Source organism: Myxine glutinosa, chromosome 4 (genome assembly GCF_964187855.1).
Source record: "Myxine glutinosa chromosome 4, kmMyxGlut1.1, whole genome shotgun sequence".
NCBI classification, from domain to species: Eukaryota; Metazoa; Chordata; class Myxini; order Myxiniformes; family Myxinidae; genus Myxine; species Myxine glutinosa.
Window position 1 is genome coordinate 158,562,239 of NC_136264.1, and position 26,859 is coordinate 158,589,097.

Consider the following 26,859-nt stretch of genomic DNA (forward strand, 5'->3'; position numbering starts at 1 on the left):
GTTATTTCAGGCGGTGTATGACTGACCATGCCGCGATTAAAAAAATATATATCTCGGCAATTTCCCGTGTGTGGCGACACGTGAACGAAGCTATGCTCCTCTCTCCACATTATTGTGACGACGTATAAATTAAATATTTCATCGTGACGATTGTCATCAAATGGACGAATTTTTAATATATCTCGGCATTTTCCCGTCTGTTATTTCGGGCGGTGTATGACTGACCATTCCGCGATTTAAACAAAATATATATATCTCGGCATTTTCCCATCTGTTATTTCGGGCGGTGTATGACTGACCATGCCGCGATCTAAAAAAAAAAAATCGCAATGGACTTGAAGTTACAGGCCATTGAGAATTCATTTCGTTCTATAAAGGGCAACTTTCATCGGATTTTCTTCCCGTTTTTTTTCAACCGAGTCTAAAACTATGTTAGCGACTGTGAAAAATGAAATGATATATCGAATTTGATTTGAAAGAAAACTGTGTGAGAGAGGAAGACACCACGGGCCTACAAAACAGGTCTCAAAGCTATGCGAGTTAATAAAATGGTGGATATTTGTTTATATGAAGCCTCTCCCACAATGGGTGGAGCTATGGTTCCCAGAATGGGTGGAGCTTTGAGGTTTTGTCTTCTCTGCAAGAACAACAAGAAGAAGAAGAAGAAGGACAAGAACAACAGCAGAGGGCACTCTATGACCACCGTCTTGCGACGCGGCTAAAATAAGTTGTGCACAAGTTGTGAATAAACTTGGTAGACGAGTTGGTTTGGTGACAAGAACAAGCCGATTAAATTTTGTTTCACGTCCGAATCCAGATTCGGCCGATCAATGAGATAGAAATCATAAACTGTTCAGCCTGGTGGAGGAGGTATGCGCTCTGCTGAGTGCCCTTCTAGTTATATTTAAATGTTCACCCTCGCTACACTCCGTTATAAAATGTTGAGGTACAGATGGTCACACCTCAGGTCCAATCCTACCCCTGACGTCCAATGTTGCGGGTTCGGTACGATGGGGTTCGCGAAGGGAGTTCTCAGATCCACTTCGCAAATGATGATCCTGACGCCAACGAACCGAGGATAACTCCGTGACTTGTTGACTGGTTGCTAGGCTAGGCAAACTAGTTGCTAGGTTGGTTGCTACCATGACTGGTTGCTAAGCAAACAACGACACCAAATGCGATGCTTAATTTCGGTAGAATCCAGCACTCTAATCCAACTTTACCTACCCGGCAAATTAATCACCCCAGATAAGACTGTGCTTCCAAGTCCTCCACTGATATTAATCAAAACCAGCCGACCAATACCGTAAGCATAACGTTGACTCATGATGAAACAAAACAAAACGGTGGGGGTAGAACTCCCTGTCACCAACCACACACTATGTTCTAACCAATGGAAGAAGACGATCGGGCAGTTTGAAAAACGGTTGATAAGGATTTTAAAAGCACGTATTTACAAACAGTGTCACAGAAGAATGCTCTTACCCCAAGCGCAGTAGCCCATTTTAGTCAACCACTTAATCACAGGTTCGACAACACAGGTGTCTCATTCATTCTTGGAAAATTAGATAATAAAGAGTTATAGACAAAGGAGTGAGGCAGGTGAGGTGTGGTGTCGACCCCGTCCTCACCCATACAAGAGCCAGACAGCTCACGTAATAATGAAGAGGGTGTGGTGTGTGTGAGTGAAAGGTGCAGGTGAGACGTGCTGCGTATGCAGGTGAGTGTACCTGAGTCCTGAAAAGGACTGTTGTGGACTCTGTTGATACTCCGCAAAACCAGGACGAACGAGTCAATGAGTTGTGTGTGGTGGTCGGTGCAATAATGTAAGATGCATAAGTAAGGTGTTTAAGGAGATAAGTTATCTCTGAGGTGAACCACTGTTGATTCTCTTGATGCCCGAGAGTTTGTGGTTGGATTTAACAAAGTCAGAATGTAAGGTCATGTCAGTGAGGAGGTGGTGACCATGCTTGAGAGCCTGCGACTCCCCGCTCATTCCGTGCATTCCCAGCGCTCATTTTGTGGCATTCACAGCACTTGTTCCGTTGTCCCCCAGGTGGGGCTCACCTTGACTTTGACTCCTCCGACTTTTTTTCTCCAACGACTGCTCTGCCTCACCAACCACGTTCACGCCTTAACAGAAGCTCCACCCTCTTTTTCTGTCTCAATTTTCAACTCTGCCAGGCATTTTATTGTGCCTTGCTTGCGTCTTCTCCCACGTCCGCCTTCCATGATCCAGCCACTCCGATTGGCTGGTTCTCTGTGATACACTCATCATGATTGGCTGCAGGAATGCTGTGGGTGGGCTGCTGGTTCCCCGGCGGCATGGCAATGAGTCTGATGACGAGGCCACCGTGCTGAACCCAAAGTTATTGCGCTGCAGATGGCACCATGTCAAGCACACACATTTGACGTTTTGCTGGATGGATGGTGTGGTCTGTGGAATGAATGTTGTGTGTTGTTGCCCTGCGCTCGTGAAGCGAAAATAGGGCAAATAGGGCAAAATAGGGCATAGGGCAAAATAGGGCATAGGGCAAAATAGGGCACAAAATAGGGCATAGGGCAAAATAGGGCATAGGGCAAAATAGGGCACAAAATAGGAAAATAGGCAAAATAGGGTTAAGCATTCAGTTCCGTAAGTACGTGTGCCGTGTGCTGTGTGCCGTACGTGTCCGCATTTTAAAAATTAATTTTCTTGGCAACCGTTGCTCCGATTGACATGGAATTTTCACCATAGGAGGCCCTCCTCCTGCAGAATATTTTAATGAATATTACGACGTCATAGGTCACGTGGTATAGGCGCACATCTTTGAAAAATGTCGCACCTCTATATCTCTGAAACCACTCCATGGAAAAAATTTAGACCTGGCTCATCGTCAAGTACTCCCCATGGGGAATAAGATATGTTAATGATGATGTCATCGGTGCCTTCGTTATGACGTCATTATTCGACAAGACAAACACTATCCGATCATTATTTTAAAAAATTTCAGCAACTGTTGGTCTGATGGACACAAAATTTTCATCATCGGAGCGCCTCCTCCTTTGAAATATTTTAATGATAATCATGACGTCATAGGTCATGTGTTACAGGCGCCATCTTGGAAAAACCGAAAAATGTTGCACTGCTCTATCTGCAAAACCGCTGCATGGAAAAAAATTAAACATGGCTCATTGTGTAGAGCTCCATATAGGGAATCTGTGTTGTTAACGATGACGTCATTGGTGCCATAATTATGACGTCATAATTCGACAGGGACAATGCTTGCTTGGTCTGATCAGTTTGAAATTTATTGAGAGTGATCTATGCAACAATTATATGAGCGAATATAAATTTATGATGTCATTGCTCACGTGGTCTGGCAGCCATATTGGATAAAATAAAAAAATGTTCAAAAACAGAAGAGTTGGCTCGCAACAAGTTGACTGCGCAGAGTAAGTATTCTTTGAATACCATCTAGTTTGAGACTAAAGAGTTTAGTGGTGCTTGAGAATTAGAAGTGTTTAAGAAGGGACTTTTAGAATGGAGTTTGAGAAGTGGTTTGGGGGTGAGAAAAAGATCAATGGGATAGCTTTAACTACACAACGCATCTTTCCTTTCCACCGATATGAGGGTAGTTGGTATTTTAGCTAAACAATATACTACAGAGATAACGGCACTAGGACTCCCTTATGTGTTGGTATGTATCTCCCCGGGATCTCCCAAATCGGCACAATATACATCATGATATCAAAAAATGGTATTGACGGATTCGGACAAAACTTGGTGTTTGAGTCGGGTAGGTGACAAGTACAAAGTGATTCGATTTTGGTTCACGTCTGGATGCAGATCCGGTCTATCAGTGGGATACGAAATGTGAAATATTCGACCTGGTGGAGATATATGCGCTCTCGCCAGTGTGGTTCTAGTTCACATCTAAAGCAGATGACAACTAGTAGTTCTGATGATGCTGTGGGCTGGTCGGTCTGTATCGGCAGACATATTCCATCCACCATGTGCCATCACCTGTTATTTTGACCAATAATACACCCTTAACAGAACTTTGTCTCATGATAGCCGCTGCTTCTGAGTGTGTAAAATACGTTGTTTGTATGATACTCCCATGTTCAAACACAGACTTGCAAACAAGTGGGAATTGAAACCCCTTTGCCTTCTTAAAGTTAACAATTTCATCAAGTTCATTCAGTACCTCGTTCAGTACCATTCAGTACCTCGTCGATTCATCAAGTTGTTGAAACACTTTTCTGATAAAATTACACACACAATCTCTTCTTCCACATCAGCTGATATTTTGTTTCTTCTCTTAGCCACTTTGTAATTTGAGAATGAAACATTCAAAATCAACATGTCGATGAATAAACTTCACAGATTCATCCAAATGGTGAACATGCTCCACCTTTTAGTGAGGGGGCGAGTGGACACCTGTAGGATTTTCATGATGAGAAGGTGCCACCTATTTTATTCATTATCTAGGTACCAAAGTACATGAAAATGCATGTTGTCATTTTTGGAAGTGTGCAGACGGCAGCCATCTTGGATTTCAAAATGGCCGATGTTTTGCCACTATTTTTCGCTTGGTTAGTTTCAATGAAAGTATTTTACCTCAATTTTGAAAGCAAAATGATAGGTTTTCATTGTTGTTAACACTTCAAAATCAATGTAAGTAATATCAATGTAAGTAAAAACAAGTAATTGGTTCAACAACCAATTAGTTGAACCACAGTATTCTATGGGGCTTGCAAATGCACATTTTTAGCTCTCTTGTCAAAACGATTGAAATACCAGCATGAAACTTCACAGTTGGGGTGGAGGGTCAAAGCCATTCAATCAATGTGAAAACTGCATGTGATGAAATCGGACCATCCCCCTTTAGATATTGTGGTAACACGTGTTATCTAAAAACGATCCCGAACCGTTTTTTCTCAAACTTTTTTGCACAGTTACACACTCACCTAAGCAACTGGTACTCAGATACACACCTTAGCTCGTATATAAAACGATAAACACAGTCACTTCTATGGACTTAATTTGCAGACTTTAACTATACAAGCTTCAATATTTAAATATCCATTTCAGAGGATAACAAATGTATGAGGTGCAGTATCATGCGCTCGCAGTACCAGCACACACCCCACATAACCCAGACACAATAGCCACACCCACATCTACTATACACACCTTGCAACCGCATGTCCAACAAATGCAGTCTTAACCATGTAGAATGGAACTACATGAGCTTGTTGCAAGTTTGCTACTTTCATAGCCGTATTAAACATCATCATGATCATCATCACTGTTCTCTTCATTGTCAGAGTCAACTTCGGGGTTCGAAGGAGCATTGTCGCATAGTTCTTCCCCTTCACAGCATGTACAAAATTCTGTGCAAAACAGTCCATTCTTTTTGCACTTGCATTGGTGACTGGAACACCGGGTCCGACCACATCCGCATTTCACTAACTGTGTGACGGCATCTGGAGCTGGAGGCAAATGTGTCATCACTGGTATGAAAATTCCATCTATCAAGTTCCAGCCATAGTTCTCTGGGGATGGTATTTCAGGGAATGCAACAATGTCATTATACCATATCATGGCTTGATCATGTGCTCTGGCAATGGCATGTGTGAGTGCAGCTTTAGTTGGGGGAAGATTCTCTGCTTGGGCTTGTTTCCGCTTGAAGAGCCACCATCTTGCATCTGCAACGTTTGTTATTTTTGTTGTTCTCGGAAGATAGAGCTGACATACGTAAGCTTCAAGAGCAGCACTTGTTGCTTCTGAGACAGTGCCTGTCGCACCAAGTTGAGACAATGCTACAACGATGTCATGGTTGTCATCCAAATGATCTAAAACCTTCCAGCATGTTATCTTGCCTTTGCCTGCAAACTTTCCGGTAATATCTGCCTCGGACAATGCATGGAACTGTACCAGTTACCATACTAGTGTCTACTGCAAGATTTGGATAGCGCCTAATAGCCAAAACCAAGACATCCTTATCAGGAGAATAGATTCTCAATGAGGGAGCACCGTTGTTGGTGGCATCAACAGCATGTAGCATGAGCTTGGTATCTGCCTCTTCTTGGGAACTACTTAATTTTTAACCTAAAACACAATTAAAAACAAGTACTGTAACTTAAACTTACCTAACGAACAATATATGCTGTGATCACTTTGCATGACAATACAGCAGAAACTTCTGTCCAATGCCATGTGCGTATGGATGTAGTAGAGGCAGCAGGTATGCTTATAATTATAAAATTCAAAATGACCTTATAATTATTTTAAATATGCATACAATAAATCATAATGTCTCTCCTATTCATGTTCACTCATATTATGGGATAAAATCTTGATATTATTTTTAAAATATGAGCAATAATTGTATTCATTGAAGAAAAAAGCATGATCATGGCAGCCATTTTGGAATTCAAAATGGCCGCCATTTGACAGCTCCAAAATTGGCAACATCAATTTTCCTGTTCCGAGACATATGTAAAACATATCTAAATAGGTGGCAACTTCTCATCATGAAAGTCCGACGGGCCCATTGTCTAGGACCACTTTTTCTACCCCCCCCCCCCCCCCCCCCACTATTTATCATTACAAAGGCGGTTTTTTCACAAAACTCACATTGTTACAATAAATCTTTGTGTATTTGATCAAAAGTGTGGGGTAGGGGCCGAGAAGGGATGGGGGTAAAATGTTGCTATTGTTGTGTATGTAATATGGAGACGTCCCCGAAGCTTTACGTTATGAGGTCCAAGTTACAGGTAGTGTGATTTGATCTCAGAGTTTTTGTGCTGCTGTGTCCAACCTGATCAGATGGAACCACGAATAAATTAAATAAGTGTGAAACTGAAACATTGTAAAGTTTGTAAAGTGAACCCATCTGACATTACATGGTTAACATTCATTGTTCCTCTGATGAAGTTAACTTTTTACCATTTAAAGTTCGTAAAGAGTATAAAATGTAACTATCTGATGCCACCGATCCATGTTAGATGCTCTTTTTAGCTCACCTGGAACGAAGTTCAGGGGATCTTATGCGCCACTTCTTCCGCCCGACCGTCAACACTAGAAACTTCTTCTCCGAAACCGCTGAAGGGATTACGACCAAATTTGGAACAATTGATATTTGTTGTGTTGTGACTAAAGTTTGTTCACGACATTAAAAAAAATTGGTGGCTAAGGGGGTCAAAGTGGGTCCAGGTTTGACTCCCCTCCCCAACCCCCCTACAATAGCAATTCGCTATTTCCTCTGAAACTACAAACACTATTCCGATCAAACTTGACCACAACCTTCACCACCCGTGATGTACCGAAGATCGTTCACGGAACAAAGAAAATCGAAGTCTGGGGGGTTTACAGGGGTCAAATTGGGTCCAGGTTTGACCCACCAAAATAGGTGTTTGCTTTCTTCTCTGAAACTCCACATGCAATTCCGATAAAACTTTACCACAAACTTCACCCGTGATGTACCAACGTTATTTCAAGGCATTGGAAAAATTGTGGCCTGAGGAGGTACATGGGGTGGGAGGAGGGGGGGCGTTGTCCCCCAAAATAGGAATTTTTAGTTTGTTTGTTTGTTTGAGGTCTTATGATTATGTTAGTATGATTCCACAACCATGTCTTCTAGCAACCATTGAAATTGGTTTAAAATACCTTTAGTCAGTGCAGTATACTGTTTATTCTACCTGGTGAGCGCCAAGGGAATTGCCCCTATGTTTCATGCAGACATTTATAAATCTTTCAACATTCCCAATTTATTGTTACCTTTACAGTTACTGTAACTTACACCATGGATGATGCTGCAGGTAGTTTGTCAGGTATCACTCAAACTAGTTACAGAGCACGAAATGAAGTCTCATTCTCAATAATCCAATTATTACCTGATGATTCTCCCCTTCATTTTCACTTCTTTTGTTTTTCCTCCTCTTCAAACAGGACCACATCTTCCTTCGTTGGATGTTTAAAAGAATGGCTTCTTTACAGCACTGTGAGTCACAATGGAAGGGGCAGGGCTTCATATCAATTGTTATCGTCAATAGCAATGGCATATTGAATAAACCTAAAACATTGGTGAAGCATCTTTACATCTTGGTATTAAAAAGAATGGATTTGAATTTTTTAAATAGAACAATTTGGATTCGGTCCATGCTCAATTTTCTAGAACTCCATTTTTTTTTTTACCTCCGCCTTTGCTGATTGATCACCTGAGTGTCCCAAACTAACCAGGATGGTACTAGCTCTGCCAGGCGGGTAGCGGTTCAGAAGTGAAGTTTGGCTAAGTAGTTTGAATGTGGGATCAATTGGGGGGGGGGAGGGGGCGTGCGGGGAAGAGGGGTTGAGGTGGTGGAGATGATGCCGAGTAGGAGGCTGGAAGTTTTGTGTGTACAGGAGACCAGATGGAAAGGGAGACAGGGTGGGGAGGTTGGTAGGAGCATACAAGCAGTTGAACACAGGTGTGGATGGGTGGAGTAATATGGAAGGTGTAGGAATAAGGGAATGCAGGTGTGGATGGAAGGCACAGGAATAATAGTATCGGAAGAGATAAGGGAGCAGGTGGTCAGCGTGGAAAGATGGGAGGCACAGATAGTTATGGCATGGGTGGTGATCCAGAAGCGTTATGGTGGTGCGTGCTTTGTCGGTAGATGGGCTACAAACGGGAAGGTCTTGGACGGAGAAGCGGCAATTCGGGGATGCACTGGAGATGATGACGTAAATGGTTGAGACGGAAGTGATGCAGTGCATTGCGAGGGACTTTGACATGCATGTCGGAGTAGCGGAGCCGGGTGAAGAATAATGTGTTGGTGAAGCACGCGGTGCTACGCGCGCGACTTGCTACCAAGGAGGAAGCGGACAATGCGGTAAGTTTAATGTTCTTTATTCAAAGAGGTCACTGTAGCACTGGCCTGCACCGGGCTGCGCGCCCGATGTATATCCTGATCCTAAGGCCACGCCTACCCCTTGGGCGTGGCCGCCGCCCACGTGGTGCGCGGAATGATGTCACCACGCCAGTGGGCTTTCGTGTCCGCCACACGCACCCCCCCAGAATTCCCGCGCACCTGGAGGGCCAGTTTGCGGGGCAAACGGATGACCCGGCCGAAGCGCCCTCTGGCGACCGGCGGCGTCCGGGGTGCAGGGATGCCAGGTGGGATGCCCCCGGCTGTACCCCTGCGGTGCTGGGCGGTGCCGGGGGTCCGCCCGCAGGGGGGCGGCCCTGACGCGGGGGCCGAGCCACCGGTGGTGGGTGGTCCACGTCGAGGTGGGCCGGCTTGTGGCGGTCTATGGAGACCTGGTCAGGAGTGCCGCCGATGTCCAGGGTGAAATGTTTCACCCCGGTCTCCAGCACACGGAAAGGCCCGTCGTACGGGGGCCGCAGTGGTGTCCGGTGGGCGTCGTGCCGGACGAAGACGTACTCCGCGGTGCGAAGCTCCGGGGCGACGTGTGTAGGAGGGTGCCAGTGGTGCGCCATCGGCACCGGGGCGAACCTCCAGGCGGTCTCCTGCAGCGCAGAACGCTCCTGCGCCGCGGACCAAGGTGCCGTGGGGTCGGGGAGGAACTCGCCCGGCACCCGCAGCGGTTGTCCAAAGACCAACTCCGCTGTGGATGCGCGCAGGTCCTCCTTGGGTGCCGTCCGGAGGCCCAGCAGGACCCAGGGGAGCCTGTCGACCCAGCCGCCGTCGCGGAGGGTGGCCGGAGCGCGGCCTTCAACGAGCGGTGGAACCGCTCGCACAGGCCGTTGGCCTGGGGGTGGTAGGCCGTGGTTCGGTGCAGCTGGACCCCGAGCCCCCGCACGACCGCAGCCCAGAGCTCCGAGGTGAATTGGGGGCTGCGGTCGGACGAGATGTCCGAAGGGGCGCCGAACCGGGCGACCCAGGTGGCGATGAACGCCTGCGCGACATCTGCCGCCGTCGTCGCCGCCAAAGGCACGGCCTCCGGCCATCGGGTGGTGCGGTCCACCATGGTAAGGACATGGGTGAAACCCCGAGAGGGGGGCAGAGGTCCCACCAGGTCCACGTGCACGTGGTCGAACCTACGTGCCGGCACCGTAAACGGGGCCAATGGGGCCTGGGTATGCCGGTGCACCTTCGCGCGCTGGCACGCGAGGCACGTCCTGGTCCAGCCGCGGACGGCCTTCCGGAGGCCATGCCAGACAAACTTGTCGGCGACCAACCTCTGGGAGGCCTTCCTGCCCGGGTGGGACAGGCCGTGGATGGCGTCAAAAACCTGGCGCTGCCAGCCTGCGGGCACGATGGGGCGAGGCCGACCGAGGGAGACGTCGCAAACGAGGGCCGTGCCCGCGCCGTCGAAGGGCACCTCGGTGACGCGGAGGCCCGTGACGGCGGTCCGCAAGGCCTGGACCCCGGGGTCGGCGGCCTGGTCTGCCACCATCCGGGCATAGTCGATGCCAAGGTGGACTGCGTGGGCGACGGCCCGGGAAAGGCAGTCGGCCACCGGGTTGTCCTTTCCCACGACGTGTCGGATGTCCGTCATGTACTCGGACACGGCCATGAGGTGACGCTGTTGCCGGGCCGACCACGGCTCAGCGACCTTGCCCATCGCGAAAACCAGCGGCTTGTGGTCGACGAAGGCCGTGAATGCATGGCCCTCGAGCAGATGGCGGAAGTGCCTGACCGCCAGGTGAAGCCTAAGCAACTCGCGGTCGAAGGTACTGTAACGGCGTTCGGGCGGGCGAAGCTGCCGGCTGAAGAACACCAGCGGTTGCCAAGCACCACGCACCCATTGCTCGTGCATCGCGCCCACCGCGTAGTCCGAGGCGTCGGTGGTGAGGGCGATCGGTGCATCGGGTGCCGGGTGCGCGAGCATGGTGGCGTTGGCCAAGGCGAGCTTCGCGCCCGAGAACGCCGCGTCCATCTGCTCGGTCCAGGTAACGTCACCTTTGCCCGGCTTCCCTCGAAGGGCCTCGTGTAAGGGGCGCAGGAGCTGGGCGATGCGGGGCAGGAACCGATGGTAAAAGTTTACCATGCCCAGTAACTCCTGGAGCCCCTTGATCGTGCGGGGGCGCGGAAACCCCTTCACCGCCTCCACCTTGGCCGGTAGGGGGACGGCCCCGTGCCTGGTGACGCGGCGCCCCAAAAAGTCGATTTCAGCGACACCGATCCGGCACTTGGCGGGGTTCACGATCAGGCCGTGCTGGCCCAGACGTTCGAAGAGCGTGCGGAGGTGACGAAGGTGCTCTTCGCGGGATGTGCTGGCGACGAGGATGTCGTCCAGGTAGACGTACAAATAATCCAAGCCACGCAAGATGCTGTCCATGAGGCGCTGGAACGCCTGAGCCGCATTTTTCAAACCGAAGGGCATCCGAAGAAATTCGAAAAGCCCGAATGGCGTGATGACAGCCGTCTTCGGGATGTCCTCCGGCCTGACAGGGACCTGATGGTAGCCGCGTATGAGGTCCACCTTTGAAAAGAAGGACATCCCCGCCAACCGGGCGAGAAGTCCTGGATGTGGGGGACGGGGTAGCGGTCGGGGGTGGTGGCGTGGTTGAGGCGCCGGTAGTCCCCGCACGGTCGCCATCCCCCGCCGGGGTTGGGCACGATGTGGAGCGGGGACGCCCACACGCTCTCGGAGCGCCGCACGATGCCGAGCCGCTCCAGCGTAGCGAACCCCGCTTTAGCTACGGCGAGGTTCGTCGGCTCGAGGCGGCGTGCCCGGGCGTAGACCGGTGGCCCGGCGGTGGGGATGTGATGTTTCACCCCGTGCTTGATGGTCCCTGCCGAAAAGGTGGGCCGCGTGAGGGCCGGGAAACCCGCGAGGAGGCGGGCGAATTCGTCTGCTGCCGGAAGCGTACAGATGAACCTGGCCGGAACGGAACCGCTCAGCAAGCCGCTCGGCGAGCCGCTCGGTGAGCCGCTCTGTGAGCTGCTCAACGAGGCAGGCAGCGCGCACGCGAGCGAGCTGAACGTCTCAGTCTGGACAAGCCTTCTGCGCTTTACATCGACCAGTAATCCATTAGCACATAAGAAGTCCGCGCCGAGCAGTGCCATGGGCACGTCGGCTGTAACGAACGACCAACGGAAAACCTGCCCTCCGAACCGCAGAGAGAGACAGCGTTTTCCGTACGTGCGTATAGACGTACCATTGGCCGCAAGCAGCGCGGGACCTCGGCCCGCGGTGTGCTTGTCGGACGTACCGGCAGGAACGACACTCACCTGCGCCCCCGTGTCGCACAGGTAACGGCGCCCGGACAAGGTGTCCGTTATGTACAGAAGGCTGTTTGAATTGCCGACGCTCACCGTTGGCACCGAGCGCCGGCTCGCCCGTTTCCCGACCTGCTGAATGAGCACGGCGGGCGACACTGCCAAGTCTCGTGGCCGAACTTGGCGTGGAAGAAACACCAGGTGGGCAGCTGCGGCGTCGGAGGCCGCGGTTTTCTTCGCGGTGGCGGCGGTGGTGGTGGGCGGGGCGTGGTGGCGGACACGAGGTGTGGTGCATCGGGGAAAGCCTCGGGAGCCTCGGGAGCCTCGGGAGCGGCACCAGCACCAAGACTCGCCTGCGTGTCCAAAGCCGCGTAGTATTTGTCGGCCTCGGCAGCGAGCGCACGGGGTTCCGTTAACGCGAAACCAGCCAAAGCGAGGCGGACTCGTGCTGGCAGCTGGCGTCGAAATAACGCCCGGAATAGAGCGTTCGGGGTTTCGTCGCCCATGAGCGCCAGCATATGGTCCATACGGACGACGGTCACATGTCCCCGATCTCGGGGAAGTCCAAGAGGCGATCGGCCCATGCGTCCACCGTAAGGCCGAACATGGCGAGGAGGAGACGCTTGACCGGCTCGTACTTGCCGTCGGCAGGTGGATCCCTTAGGACCGATACGACGCGGGTGGCCGTGCCGGGCCCGAGGGCGGCGACCACGTGGCAGTACATGGTCTCGTCCACCGTGATGCCTCGAAGTCGGAACTGGGCTTCCGCCTGCAGGAACAAAACTTCGGCTTGTGACTCCCAGAATTCGGGGAGCTTGATGGAGACCGCGCTGGTAGCCATTGTTGCGGTGGTTTCGGGTGGTCAGCGACGGCTGACTCGAATGTCGGAGGTCACCAATGAAGCAAGCGGTGCTATGCGCACGACTTGCTACCAAGGAGGAAGCGGCCAACGTGGTACGTTTAATGTTCTTTATTCAAAGAGGTCACTGTAGCACTGGCCTGCTCCGGGCTGCGCGCCCGGTGTATATCCTGAGGCCACGCCTACCCCTCGGGCGTGGCCGACGCCCACTTGGTGCGCGGAATGATGTCACCACGCCAGTGGGCTTTCGTGTCCGCCACATTGGTAAATTTGATTGGGGGACAAGGAATAGAAAGGGTCATGAGCTCGTGGACGAGAATGGAATGGCCATAGCTGGTTCATTCTTTCAAAAGTGGTAAAGACACCATATTACCTCGGGGGGTGGACAGCACAGAACAGAACTGGATTTGGTGGTGGTAAGGAAGCGACAGTTGTGGAGGGTTGCGGATTGCAAGGCAGTGGCAGGATAGCATGTTACCACCCAGCACAACAAGCCTGTGGTGGTTGTGGTATGGATGAAGAAAAGGAGGGAGGTTATGCTCCTCTCTCCACATTATTGTGATGACGTATAAATTAAATATTTCATCGTGACGATTGTCATCAAATGGACGAATTTTTAATATATCTCGGCATTTTCCCGTCTGTTATTTCGGGCGGTGTATGACTGACCATGCCGCGATTTAAACAAAATATATATATCTCGGCATTTTCCCGTCTGTTATTTCGGGCGGTGTATGACTGACCATGCCGCGATTTAAAATATATATATCTCAATGGACTTGAAGTTACAGGCCTTTGAGAATTCATTTCGTTCTATAAAGGGCAACTTTCATCGGATTTTCTTCCCGTTTTTTTCAACTGAGTCTAAAACTATTGTTGTAGGTGACGGGTCGCGCCTCCCGGCACGGCCGTCCCACGGGTGCAACGCCGGCTGGTTCGACACAGATCTCGGGTTACGCGCCTCTATCGCGATACCAAATTACACCTGTGCCTTGCCAGTTGGGGAGACACCCGTCGCTACAGGTTGGGTTTGTCAGAGACCGAGCGAAGTCTGCCGCAACCTGTAGCCAGCTTGGTTTTAATTACAAATCGAGCGGATTGCTCTTCAATGCGACACAGATGAATGCAGTGCGGCAACTTCCATACGAATCAACCAGATTTAATGGGGGAACATTAGGGTACACAAAACAAGCAAGGCGTTCATGATAACATTATAATTCAACTATGAGTAATAACCCGCTCTTATCTAGGGAGCTATAATTAAGGGTTTCGCGGGGTGACCCTAACGAGATAAACCTTAGGCCTGGACAACATTCATACAAGACAGGGGGGTACTTGGTGGTGTTGATGGACGAGAGGTGAAGATGTGAAAAGGGCGAATGCAGCTCGTAACAAGCCGATGTCGCCGGATTCGAAGGCCCCGCTTGGGCCTGCAGTCTGCCAAATGGCGGCCCGCCCTCTTATCGGCCACGCATCAAGCGTCGCGAAATGGCGGCCACCCGCTCTCCTTATCGGCCACGCGATCAGCACGATTTTCCGTTTCTCCCGCTCAACCACGCGCGGAGAGAGCTCTCCGGCGGGAACCCGCCGCGAAGGCCTGTCCACACGCCATCCGCGCATGCGTCTTTTTCCACCTCCTCCCTCGCCCGTGCTCAGCGACTACCTGGAAGCACCGCTTCCGGTTTTTGACGGCGCTTGTCGTTTTTGCCCGCTCAATCGCGCTTTCTCACGTCAATCCATTGCCTCGATCATGGCATTGCAACCGAGGCCGGTCTTAATGGAACTTGCACCTTGTTTGATTGTCAAGATGTAATTAAAAGGGAACCGTCTCTTGTACACCACCAATGCACCACACAAAACAGCCTGCTACACCTTCCGACACAAAACTACCATCCCAGTACAGACGATCTATGGTAAACATACATCTAAGAGGGGACCTGAACTAATTCTATATTTAATAAACCACTAAGGGCCATTTCCGCAACACTACCCCCACCTTTCTCCCGAGGCTCTCCCGAGCCTCCACTAGGGGCAGCCCGCGGGAATGGCCCTGTCTAACGTACAGCACAAATCTCCCATTTACTCTAACCCACAACATTGCAAGCACTTAACTCCAAGAAGCAAAGTATCAGTAAGATTGGCATGTCCCTATCCTAGTGTGTCGGATCACTAATCTAACAAACACATCCACACTCTATGCACAATACTTAACATTCTAATTATGCATTTGCGCAGGAGGGCATTCAATGTTACTTTCAACACCAATATTCACATCGGAGCAAGACATTCAGAGTTTCAAAGCTTCTTGACGTGCTCACTCCTTCACGCCTCCTCCCGGCAGTGTTGTGTCTTCACCCCAGAGGGGTTTCCTTACTTCGTGGCCTTATTGGCCTCTCACCAGGTGAGTTCAGTCGGCCCAGTGGCCTAATCTCACAAAGAGTCCTTCGGCCCACTGAGCCCACAAGACGGCATGAATCTTCGGCTGCAACAGCCCGCAAAAGCACTTTGGCCTCCATGGCCCACAAAAATGCTTCGGCCCACATGGCACACAACCGAGCAGCAGCAGGCAACAAGCCCTGCCTTGGACAGCAGGTGGCACAGTTCTACCGATGGTAAGCAAATGCAGTCTGGAGGCATTCTTGAGGGTGCAAGTGGGGGTGATGACCTCAGCCCAGGCAAAATGAAGAGTACCCTTAACCTTCCTTGCCTGACTTATCTTGGTACGACTTGTTTTAGTATGGTCTTCTTAAAAAAGTCCTTTCACTTTTTAGCTGACAGGATGGTGTGCTTCTTAATCAATTGTTATCTGTGTGCTCATGACACACTGGTGGCTTCTCTGGCACTTGGAGAGGGCGACCGAACCTGGCCCTTGTTCACAACTTTCCCATCAACACGACTCGTACCAGGTGTCACACATGAATGGTGCGGAGGAGAGTTCATCGAACCTAACCTTTTACTTAAAGCTCTAACCAATGGCACAAACCCTGCCATTGCCACAATGATCCTAATGACCCATTTTTCCCAACCTGGCACACTGTTCCATTCTTTTAAACCTGGGCAAGGCCCTTATTTGTCTCTTTTTCTTCACTTGGTGGTGCCAGGCATAACTCATTGGCTGGGGAGTGTGACTACAACTAGGCCTCTTTGCCTGCTTCCAATAGGTGGTGGGGGACACCCAGCGACCTCGGGGTTCACCTGAGCGCGCCTCTGGCGCTCCTAAATAAGGGGTGGCTCTCTAGCCCCCACACTGTGCTCTCCAAGCACTCTAACCGGGTGGCTCTCTAGCCCCCGCACTGTGCTCTCTTAGCACTCTAAACCCTACTGTCTGGTGTCCCCTCCCGACTCACCAACTTCCAATACCATGTCACACTCCCAGCCAGTACCACCATACCTTGGCTGCACCTACCCCTAGCAGTCCGCCTGCACAATGGAACAGCAGCCAGAATCCACGTCAAATCCACTAAGTCCCCCTAACCTACACTCACTTGGTTAGGAGACTCCTACCAACAGGGTACATTGTTCGCACTCACTCTCCTCATTCACACAATCACGCCATTCATCCCAAACACCTTCGTCATTCATTCCACAGTGCCACACACCCAGTCCACAACACCATCCAACACCTTCCACTTTTTGCAGGGGTGTTTAACGCCCTGTCTGTCATGTCCCCACTATTTCTCTCACTTTTTTTTTTTTTTTTTTTTTTAAATAGTCACGCACATCCACTTGTGCCACTCTTGTCTCTTCTGTCAGTCTCTCAATTTGCAATCTCTCTCGATATTATTTTCAGTCAAGAATTCCCTTTTTTTTTTTTCTTTCCAATCTGGCCTGCTTCTGTGGCTCATTGGAAAGGGAGTGAGGGAAGGAATCCCTCATTACCCCTTACATGGCCCTGCCGCCTTTCCGCCATGGCTCATAAGGGTCACGTCTCAATTGGGGTCGTGGTCCACCCCCTCCTTTTCTCCAGGGTTCGCGGAAGTCAGGTAGACCCCACTTGGGGGAGCGGCCTCCCCCTCTTCTCTTTAATTCCCTGAAGACAGGTAAATCCCATTTAGCTAGCCGAACCCCTCGTGTCCTCAGAGAGGTCCGATGACCAAGGGACACCTGGCGGTGTCGTTGCTGGGCCCCTCTTGTTCGAAAATGGGTCCAGGGAGTATGTGACGCATGCCAACGCCGCCTGCTACGCATCTGCGCTCTACCTCGAAGTTCCTGTGAAGCTGAGGGAGAAATTACAATCCCCTTTCTAAAGCCTGCTCCTGGTGGAATTTCTATTTCCCCTTGCACCTCGAACCTATTTCCTACGTCACCACTCATTCCATGCTCCGCACTCACACACGTTTCGGCCTTGACAGCACACCCCGGTGCTGTAAACTGGACTATGGGCTCACAGCATTCATCCACAGGCATTCCATCCACACATTCAGGTGTCACGCATACGTGCACCCCATCGGACAGAGTCTCTTGATTAACATCAAATCCAATTGCGAACTTAAGCTCATCATCCGCACCATGTATGCAGATGCCCACGTACCTGCTTCGTTCCAAAGTCACATCGGTCCGGTCGCTCATCATTGGTTCGCCACACTCCTCTGGGGCTGTCAGCTTCACTTGCTGGACCTGCTCAAAATGTGTTTCATGAGTCAACAACCCCATATACTCCCTCCATGTCTCCATCACCAGGGTTTGCTCCAATTGTTGTTTCATTCGACGAGTGATGCCAATCAAGTCCTGCACCACGAACATTCCTCCCTGTGATGACGTCACACATCCCACATTATTGTGCTGCCCTACTTCCTGGCTCCATTTTCTTTCCCAGTTGAGTCGTTCTTCCTCTCTGAGCCTTTTTAGTTGTTCGTTACCTTTCCGGAGTCTTTCCATCTCTGCGGACTCCACCCTTGCTTTCTCCTTTAATTGGTCAATTTCCGATTCATATTCCTCTTGTTTCTTATGCCACCGTCCCTCTTGTGCTTCATTCTCCAACCTCGTCGTTTCTCTCAATTGATTGATTTCCTTTTCCTGCTTCATTCGTTGTTCTTTCATTATACGTTCATCCATCTCATTCTTTGACCTTGCTTTGGCTTCTGCCTGTTCGATCTGCACAGTGTAGTTCCTTTTTAGTTGATCAATTTCAAATTCATATTCTTTTTGTTTCGTATCCCATCGTCTCTTTTGTTCTTCATTCTCCAATCTCGTCGTTTCTCTCAATTGATTGATTTCCTTCTCCTGCTTCATTCGTTGTTCTTTCATTACCCTTTCATCCATGTCATTCTTTAACCTGGCTTTGGCTTCCATCTGTTCAATCTGCACAGTGTGGTTCCTTAACGTTTCCTTCTCCGTCCTCTCTCTTTCCTCACTTAACATCCTCAGCTTGTTTTGTAATTCCCTTTCTTTGTTTTGGTGTTTCTGTAACTCCATCTCATTTTTTAGTCTTGCTTTACCTTCTATCTGCTCAATCTGCCCAGTGTGTTTCCTTAACATTTCACTCTCCATCCTCTCTTTTTCCTCACTTATCTCCTCTACTCTTTCGCATGCTTCCTCTCTCCTTTTGTCCATCCTCTTCCCGTATTCCTTGCTACTTTCCATTTGACGTGCCAGTTCATTTCCTCTGTACTCTGATTCCCGAAACTGGCTTGATTTCTCAGACAATTCTTCCTTCAGTTGTTCCAATTCCAAATCGTGTTCCTCTCTTTCCTTTTTCAAGTTCTCCCGATCCCGGGAGTTTCTGCTTTGTTCTTTCTCTATTCTCTTGTTCAGTTTGCTCTTCTCTTGTTCCATGTATTCCTCCCCTCTTTTTATCTTCTGTTCTAGGCTTTCCCTTGTCTGATCACCGGATCTTACCTTTTCCTTCAGTTGTTCCAACTCATGGGTACTCCCCTCTACTTTCCTCTTTTCTCCCTGTAGTACCTGGACTTTTTCCACCAATTGATTCCCTATGCCTTCCAATTCGAGAATCCGTGCTCGTTCCCATCTGGAATCTGTGTTGTCTCGCAATGCGCCGGCCAAGGCCATTTCCGTCCAGTGAATTCGTTCCTGTGCATCGACCAATTGTTGTGACTCCCTTTGCTCCTCATTTTCCTGAACCTCACTTGCCTGCTGTAGTGCCTCATGCAATTTCGTGTGTAACTCCCCAATATAATCCTCCTTACACTCCACCTGCTCCCAGGCATCCCCCAATCGTGCATGAAGCTCGTTAATGTACGCATTGTCGTCCTGCTTATTTTGCCATGACGCATGCTGTGACCACGTGGTTTGGATCGGTGGGTGGGAGCGTTTTCTTCGTGATGTGCGGCTCGTTGCACTCTTAATACCGATTCTCTCCCACCTCGTGTCACGCTGCTGAGCCGCGCAGCCATTTTGCGACTCCATCTTCCTTTATAAATTACGAAGTTTGACACCCAATCCACTCAAAATAAAAATGAAACCAAATTTGGAATTTGCGAGCGACGTGTTTTTTTTTTTTTTTTTCTTTACGCGCCTCTCACAATCGATGTTCGGGGTGCGAAATGCACCCCAGGTCCAAATCCTGACTCCTGACACCAGTGTTGTAGGTGACGGGTCGCGCCTCCCGGCACGGCCGTCCCACGGGTGCAACGCCGGCTGGTTCGACACAGATCTCGGGTTACGCGCCTCTATCGCGATACCAAATTACACCTGTGCCTTGCCAGTTGGGGAGACACCCGTCGCTACAGGTTGGGTTTGTCAGAGACCGAGCGAAGTCTGCCGCAACCTGTAGCCAGCTTGGTTTTAATTACAAATCGAGCGGATTGCTCTTCAATGCGACACAGATGAATGCAGTGCGGCAACTTCCATACGAATCAACCAGATTTAATGGGGGAACATTAGGGTACACAAAACAAGCAAGGCGTTCATGATAACATTATAATTCAACTATGAGTAATAACCCGCTCTTATCTAGGGAGCTATAATTAAGGGTTTCGCGGGGTGACCCTAACGAGATAAACCTTAGGCCTGGACAACATTCATACAAGACAGGGGGGTACTTGGTGGTGTTGATGGACGAGAGGTGAAGATGTGAAAAGGGCGAATGCAGCTCGTAACAAGCCGATGTCGCCGGATTCGAAGGCCCCGCTTGGGCCTGCAGTCTGCCAAATGGCGGCCCGCCCTCTTATCGGCCACGCATCAAGCGTCGCGAAATGGCGGCCACCCGCTCTCCTTATCGGCCACGCGATCAGCACGATTTTCCGTTTCTCCCGCTCAACCACGCGCGGAGAGAGCTCTCCGGCGGGAACCCGCCGCGAAGGCCTGTCCACACGCCATCCGCGCATGCGTCTTTTTCCACCTCCTCCCTCGCCCATGCTCAGCGACTACCTGGAAGCACCGCTTCCGGTTTTTGACGGCGCTTGTCGTTTTTGCCCGCTCAATCGCGCTTTCTCACGTCAATCCATTGCCTCGATCATGGCATTGCAACCGAGGCCGGTCTTAATGGAACTTGCACCTTGTTTGATTGTCAAGATGTAATTAAAAGGGAACCGTCTCTTGTACACCACCAATGCACCACACAAAACAGCCTGCTACACCTTCCGACACAAAACTACCATCCCAGTACAGACGATCTATGGTAAACATACATCTAAGAGGGGACCTGAACTAATTCTATATTTAATAAACCACTAAGGGCCATTTCCGCAACACTATGTTAGCGACTGTGAAAAATGAAATGATATATCGAATTTGATTTGAAATAAAACTGTGTGAGAGAGGAAGACACCACGGGCCTACAAAACAGGCCTCAAAGCTATGCGAGTTAATAAAATGGTGGATATTTGTTTATATGAAGCCTCTCCCAAAATGGGTGGAGCTATGGTTCCCAGAATGGGTGGAGCTTCGAGGTTTTGTCTTCTCTGCAAGAACAACAAGAAGAAGAAGAACAAGAAGAAGAAGAACAACAACAACAACAACAACAGCAGAGGGCACTCTATGAGCAGCGTCTGTGACGCAGCTAAAAATTGACGGGCCCCAACCTCGCCCGTCAACGTGATGGACATCCATTGTTACTTCCATCTCCACTTCACCATCAAAGGAAATAAGTGAGAATTTTTCACCACCCTTGGACCAAATAAGGTGAAGAATCTGCTTCCTGATGTGGTCTCCAGAGTCCAAGCAGTCAGTGAGGATTGCCACATGTTTATCGTTGAAAAATAATCTTCACATGCACAGAAAACAAAACTGCAATTTATCATTGAGCTTCCTGGTCCTCAATCACAGAGATTGGTGAACTTCTTTAGGAGAGGAATTGATGGCTAAGATTGTGATGGAAGATTTCAAAATCCAAAACATGTCAAGATACTGGTGAAAGTAATAAAGTCAAGAACATGTAAATGCTGATGTTTTTACAACTATAATGGCCCTATTGTTTGCACCAATGCACAAGTATTTTACCATCAAATTGAAACTATCTTTCAAAAACATATTATTGAGTAAAGATTGAAAATGTCTCATAGCATTGATTCAACATGAAAACAGTTTCAAAGAATCAACTTCAGTGGACTCCAAAAATAAAACCAATATCCGTTTGCGAAATCTTTCATGTTAAACACTTTGCAATCAGTTAATAAACTAATACAATCATCAAAATACAACATAAGAGCAAAGGATGTACATATTCAATTAAAATTTCAAATCTTATTTTGGTGTGGGAACACATTTATTATATCGAGGACTTTTATAAAAAATAAAATGCGGGACGGGGTGGGACCACCCGGCGACTGAACCCGAGTGGTTGACCCACCTATATAAGGCAGGGCGGGTTAAAGCCTCCCGCATACTCGCCCCACCTCTAGAAGGCGGGGATGGGTGAGGCCACCCGCTGACAGAGCTCGAGTCCTCGCCCCACCTATATAAGGCGGGGTGGGGTTAGGTCGCACGCCGGCAGAGCCCGCAAACTCCTCCACCTTTATCAGTTTTTGTAGACAGAATCGAGCTCAGGTATACATATGAGGGAGGGCGGGGTAAGGCCTACGGCATACTCTTCCCACCTATATAAGCCGGGAATGGTTGAGGCAGCCCGCTGACAGAGCCCGAGTCCTCGCCTCTCGGCGGCGTAGCTCCTCTTCCGAGATCCTCTGGGTTTCCTCTCGGATTCGTAGCTCCTCCTCCGAGGTCCTCTGGGTATCGTCTCGCATTCGTAGCTCCTCCTCCGAGGTCCTCTGGGTATCCTCTCGACGGCGTAGCTCCTCCTCCGAGGTCCTCTGGGTATCCTCTCGGTGGCGTAACTCCTCCTCCGAGGTCATCTGGGTATCCTCCCGGTTTCGTAGCACCTCATCCGAGGTCCTCTGGGTATCCCCTCGGATTCGTAGCTCCTCATCCGAGGTCCTCTGGGTATCCTCTCGGATTCGTAGCTCCGCCTCTAAGGTCCTCTGGGTATGCTCTCGGATTCGTAGCTCTGCCTCCAAGGTCCTCTGGGTATGCTCTCGGATTCGTAGCTCCACCTCCGAGGTCCACTGGGTATCCTCTCAGCGGCGTAGCTCCTCCTCCGAGGTCCTCTGGGTATCCTCTCGGATTTGTGGCTCCTCCTCCGAGGTCCTCTGGGTATCCTCTCGGATTCGTAGCTCCTCCTCCGAGGTCCTCTGGGTATCCTCTCGGATTCGTAGCTCCTCCTCCGAGGTCCTCTGGGTATCCTCTCGGATTCGTAGCTCCTCCTTCGAGGTCCTCTGGGTATCCTCTCTGATTCGTAGCTCCTCCTCCGAGGTCCTCTGGGTATCCTCTCGGATTCGTAGCTCCTCCTTCGAGGTCCTCTGGGTATCCTCTCTGATTCGTAGCTCCTCCTTCGAGGTCCTCTGGGTATCCTCTCTGATTCGTAGCTCCTCCTCCGAGGTCCTCTGGGTATCCTCTCGGATTCGTAGCTCCTCCTTCGAGGTCCTCTGGGTATCCTCTCTGATTCGTAGCTCCTCCTTCGAGGTCCTCTGGGTATCCTCTCGGATTCGTAGCTCCTCCTCCGAGGTCCTCTGGGTATCCTCTCGGATTCGTAGCTCCTCCTTCGAGGTCCTCTGGGTATCCTCTCTGATTCGTAGCTCCTCCTCCGAGGTCCTCTGGGTATCCTCTCGGATTTGTAGCTCCTCCTCCGAGGTCCTCTGGGTATCCTCTCGGATTCGTAGCTCCTCCTCCAAGGTCCTCTGGGTATCCTCTCGGATTCGTAGCTCCTCCTCCGAGGTCCTCTGGGTATCCTCTCGGATTCGTAGCTCCTCCTCTGAGGTTCTCTGGGTATCCTCTCGGATTCGTAGCTCCTCCTCCGAGGTCCTCTGGGTTATTCATCTTCACATTAAAATACATCATTAATAAACATATTCACATTATAATACATCATTATTGCACATATTCACATTTTAATACATCATTAATACACATATTCACATTATAATACATCATTAATACACATATTCACATTATAAGACATCATCATCACACATATTCACATCATAATGCATCATTAGTACACATATTCACATCATAATGCATCATTAGTACACATATCCACATGATAAAACATCATAAGTACACATCGTCACATCATAATGCATCATTAGGACACATATTCACATGATAATACATCATTAATACACACAGTCACATCATAATGCATCATTAGTACACATATTCACATTATAATGCATCATTAGTACACATATTCACATCATAATGCGTCATTGGTACACATATTCACATTATAATGCATCATTAGACCACATATTCACATCATAATGCATCATTAGTACACATATTCACATCATAATGCATCATTAGTACACATATTCACATCATAATGCATCATTAGTACACATATTCACATCATAATGCATCATTAGAACACATATTCACATTATAATGCATCATTAGTACACATATTCACATTATAATGCATCATTAGCACACATATGCACATAATGATACATCATTAGTACACATATTCACATTATAATGCATCATTAGTACACATATTCACATCATAATGCATCATTAGAACACATATTCACGTTATAATGCATCATTAGAACACATATTCACATTATAATGCATCATTAGTACACATATTCACAAAATGATAGATCATTAGTACACATATTCACATTATAATGCATCATTAGCACACATAGGCACATAATGATACATCATTAGAACACATATTCACATTATAATGCATCATTAGTACACATATTCACATCATAATGCATCATTAGTACACATATTCACATCATAATGCATCATTAGAACACATATTCACATTATAATGCATCATTAGTACACATATTCACATTATAATGCATCAATAGTACACATATTCACATTATAATGCATCATGAGTACACATATTCACATTATAATGCATCATTAGTGCACATATTCACATTATAATGCATCATTAGTACACGTATTCACATAACGATACATCATTAGTACACATATTCACATTATAATGCATCATTAGTGCACATATTCACATCATAATGCATCATTAGAACACATATTCACATCATAATGCATCATTAGTACACATATTCACATTATAATGCATCATTAGTACACATATCCACATAATGATACATCATTAGTACACATATTCACATTATAATGCATCATTAGTACACATATTCACATTATAATGCATTATATTAGTACACATATTCACATCATAATGCATCATTAGAACACATATTCACATTATAATGCATCATTAGTACACATATTCACATTATAATGCATCATTCGTACACATACCCACATGATAAAACATCATTAATACACATCGTCACATCATAATGCATCATTTGTACACATATTCACATTATAATACATCATTAATACACACAGTCACATCATAATGCATCATTAGTACACATATTCACATCATAATGCATCATTAATGCACAAATTCACATAATGATACATCATTAGTACACACATTCACATTATAATACATCATTAATGCACACAGTCACATCATAACGCATCATTAGTACACATATTCACATTATAATGCATCATTAATGCATAGTCATATCATAATGCATCATTAGTACGCATATTCGCATTATAATACACCATTAATACACATATTCACATTATAATCCATCATTAGTGCACATATTCACATCATAATGCGTCATTAGTACACATATTCACATTATAATGCATCATTAGTACACATATTCACATCATAATGCATCATTAGTACACATATTCACATCATAATGCGTCATTAGTACACATATTCACATTATAATGCATCATTAGTACACATATTCACATCATAATGCATCATTAGTACACATATTCACATCATAATGCATCATTAGTACACATATTCACATTATAATGCATCATTAGTGCACATATTCACGTCATAATGCATCATTAGTACACATATTCACATTATAATGCATCATTATTACACATATTCACATCATAATGCGTCATTAGTACACATATTCACAATATAATGCAACATTATTGCACATATTCACATCATAATGCATCATTAGTACACATATTCACATCATAATGCATCATTAGAACACATATTCACATTATAATGCATCATTAGTACACATATTCACATCATAATGCATCATTAGTACACATATTCACATCATGATACATCATTAGTACACATATTCACATTATAATACATCATTAATACACACAGTCACATCATAATGCATAATTAGTACACATATCCACATGATAAAACATCATTAATACACATCGTCACATCATAATGCATCATTAGTGCACATATTCACATGATAATACATCAATAAAACACACAGTCACATCATAATGCATCATTAGTACACATATTCACATTATAATGCATCATTAGTACACATATTCACATCATAATGAATCATTAGTACACATATTCACATAATGATACATCATTAGTACACATATCCACATGATAAAACATCATTAATACACATCGTCACATCATAATGCATCATTAGTACACATATTCACATAATGATACATCATTAGTACACATATTCACATCATAATGCATCATTAGTAAACATATTCACATAATGATACATCATTAGTACACATATTCACATTATAATACACCATTAATACACACAGTCACATCATAATGCATCATTAGTACACATATTCACATTATAATGCATCATTAACGCACAAATTCACATAATGATACATCATTAGTGCACATATTCACATTATAATGCATCATTAGTATGCATATTCATATTATAATACACCATTAATACACACAGTCACATCATAATGCATCATTAGTACACATATTCACATTATAATGCATCATTAATGCACAAATTCACATAATGATACATCATTAGCGCACATATTCACATTATGATACACCATTAATACACATATTCACATTATAATGCATCATTAGTCCACATATTGACATCATAATGCATCATTCGTACACATATTCACATTAAAATACATCATTAATACACACAGTCACATCATAATGCATCATTAGTACGCACATTCACATTATACTGCATCATTCATACACACAGTCACATCATCATGTATTTATTTTTTTTGTACACAGAATCGAGATCGAGTATATTGTTACGGGACCGCGGCAAGGATGTTGTTTGCCGAGCGGATGGCCGCCGCGCCCGAACAGTTACCCCGACTAACCCGATTCCTGAACGTTGGCCGAATCGCGCCACAGATATTCAATGGGGAAAAGACTAAAGCGAAGGTTGTGAAGAAGAAGAACACCAAAGCAAAAAGGTTGGAAATGCTACTAAATTTATTCCTACTATTTACACAATCAAAGAAACCAAGGAGAAGGAAGGATAATAAAATAAAAACAGAAGAAG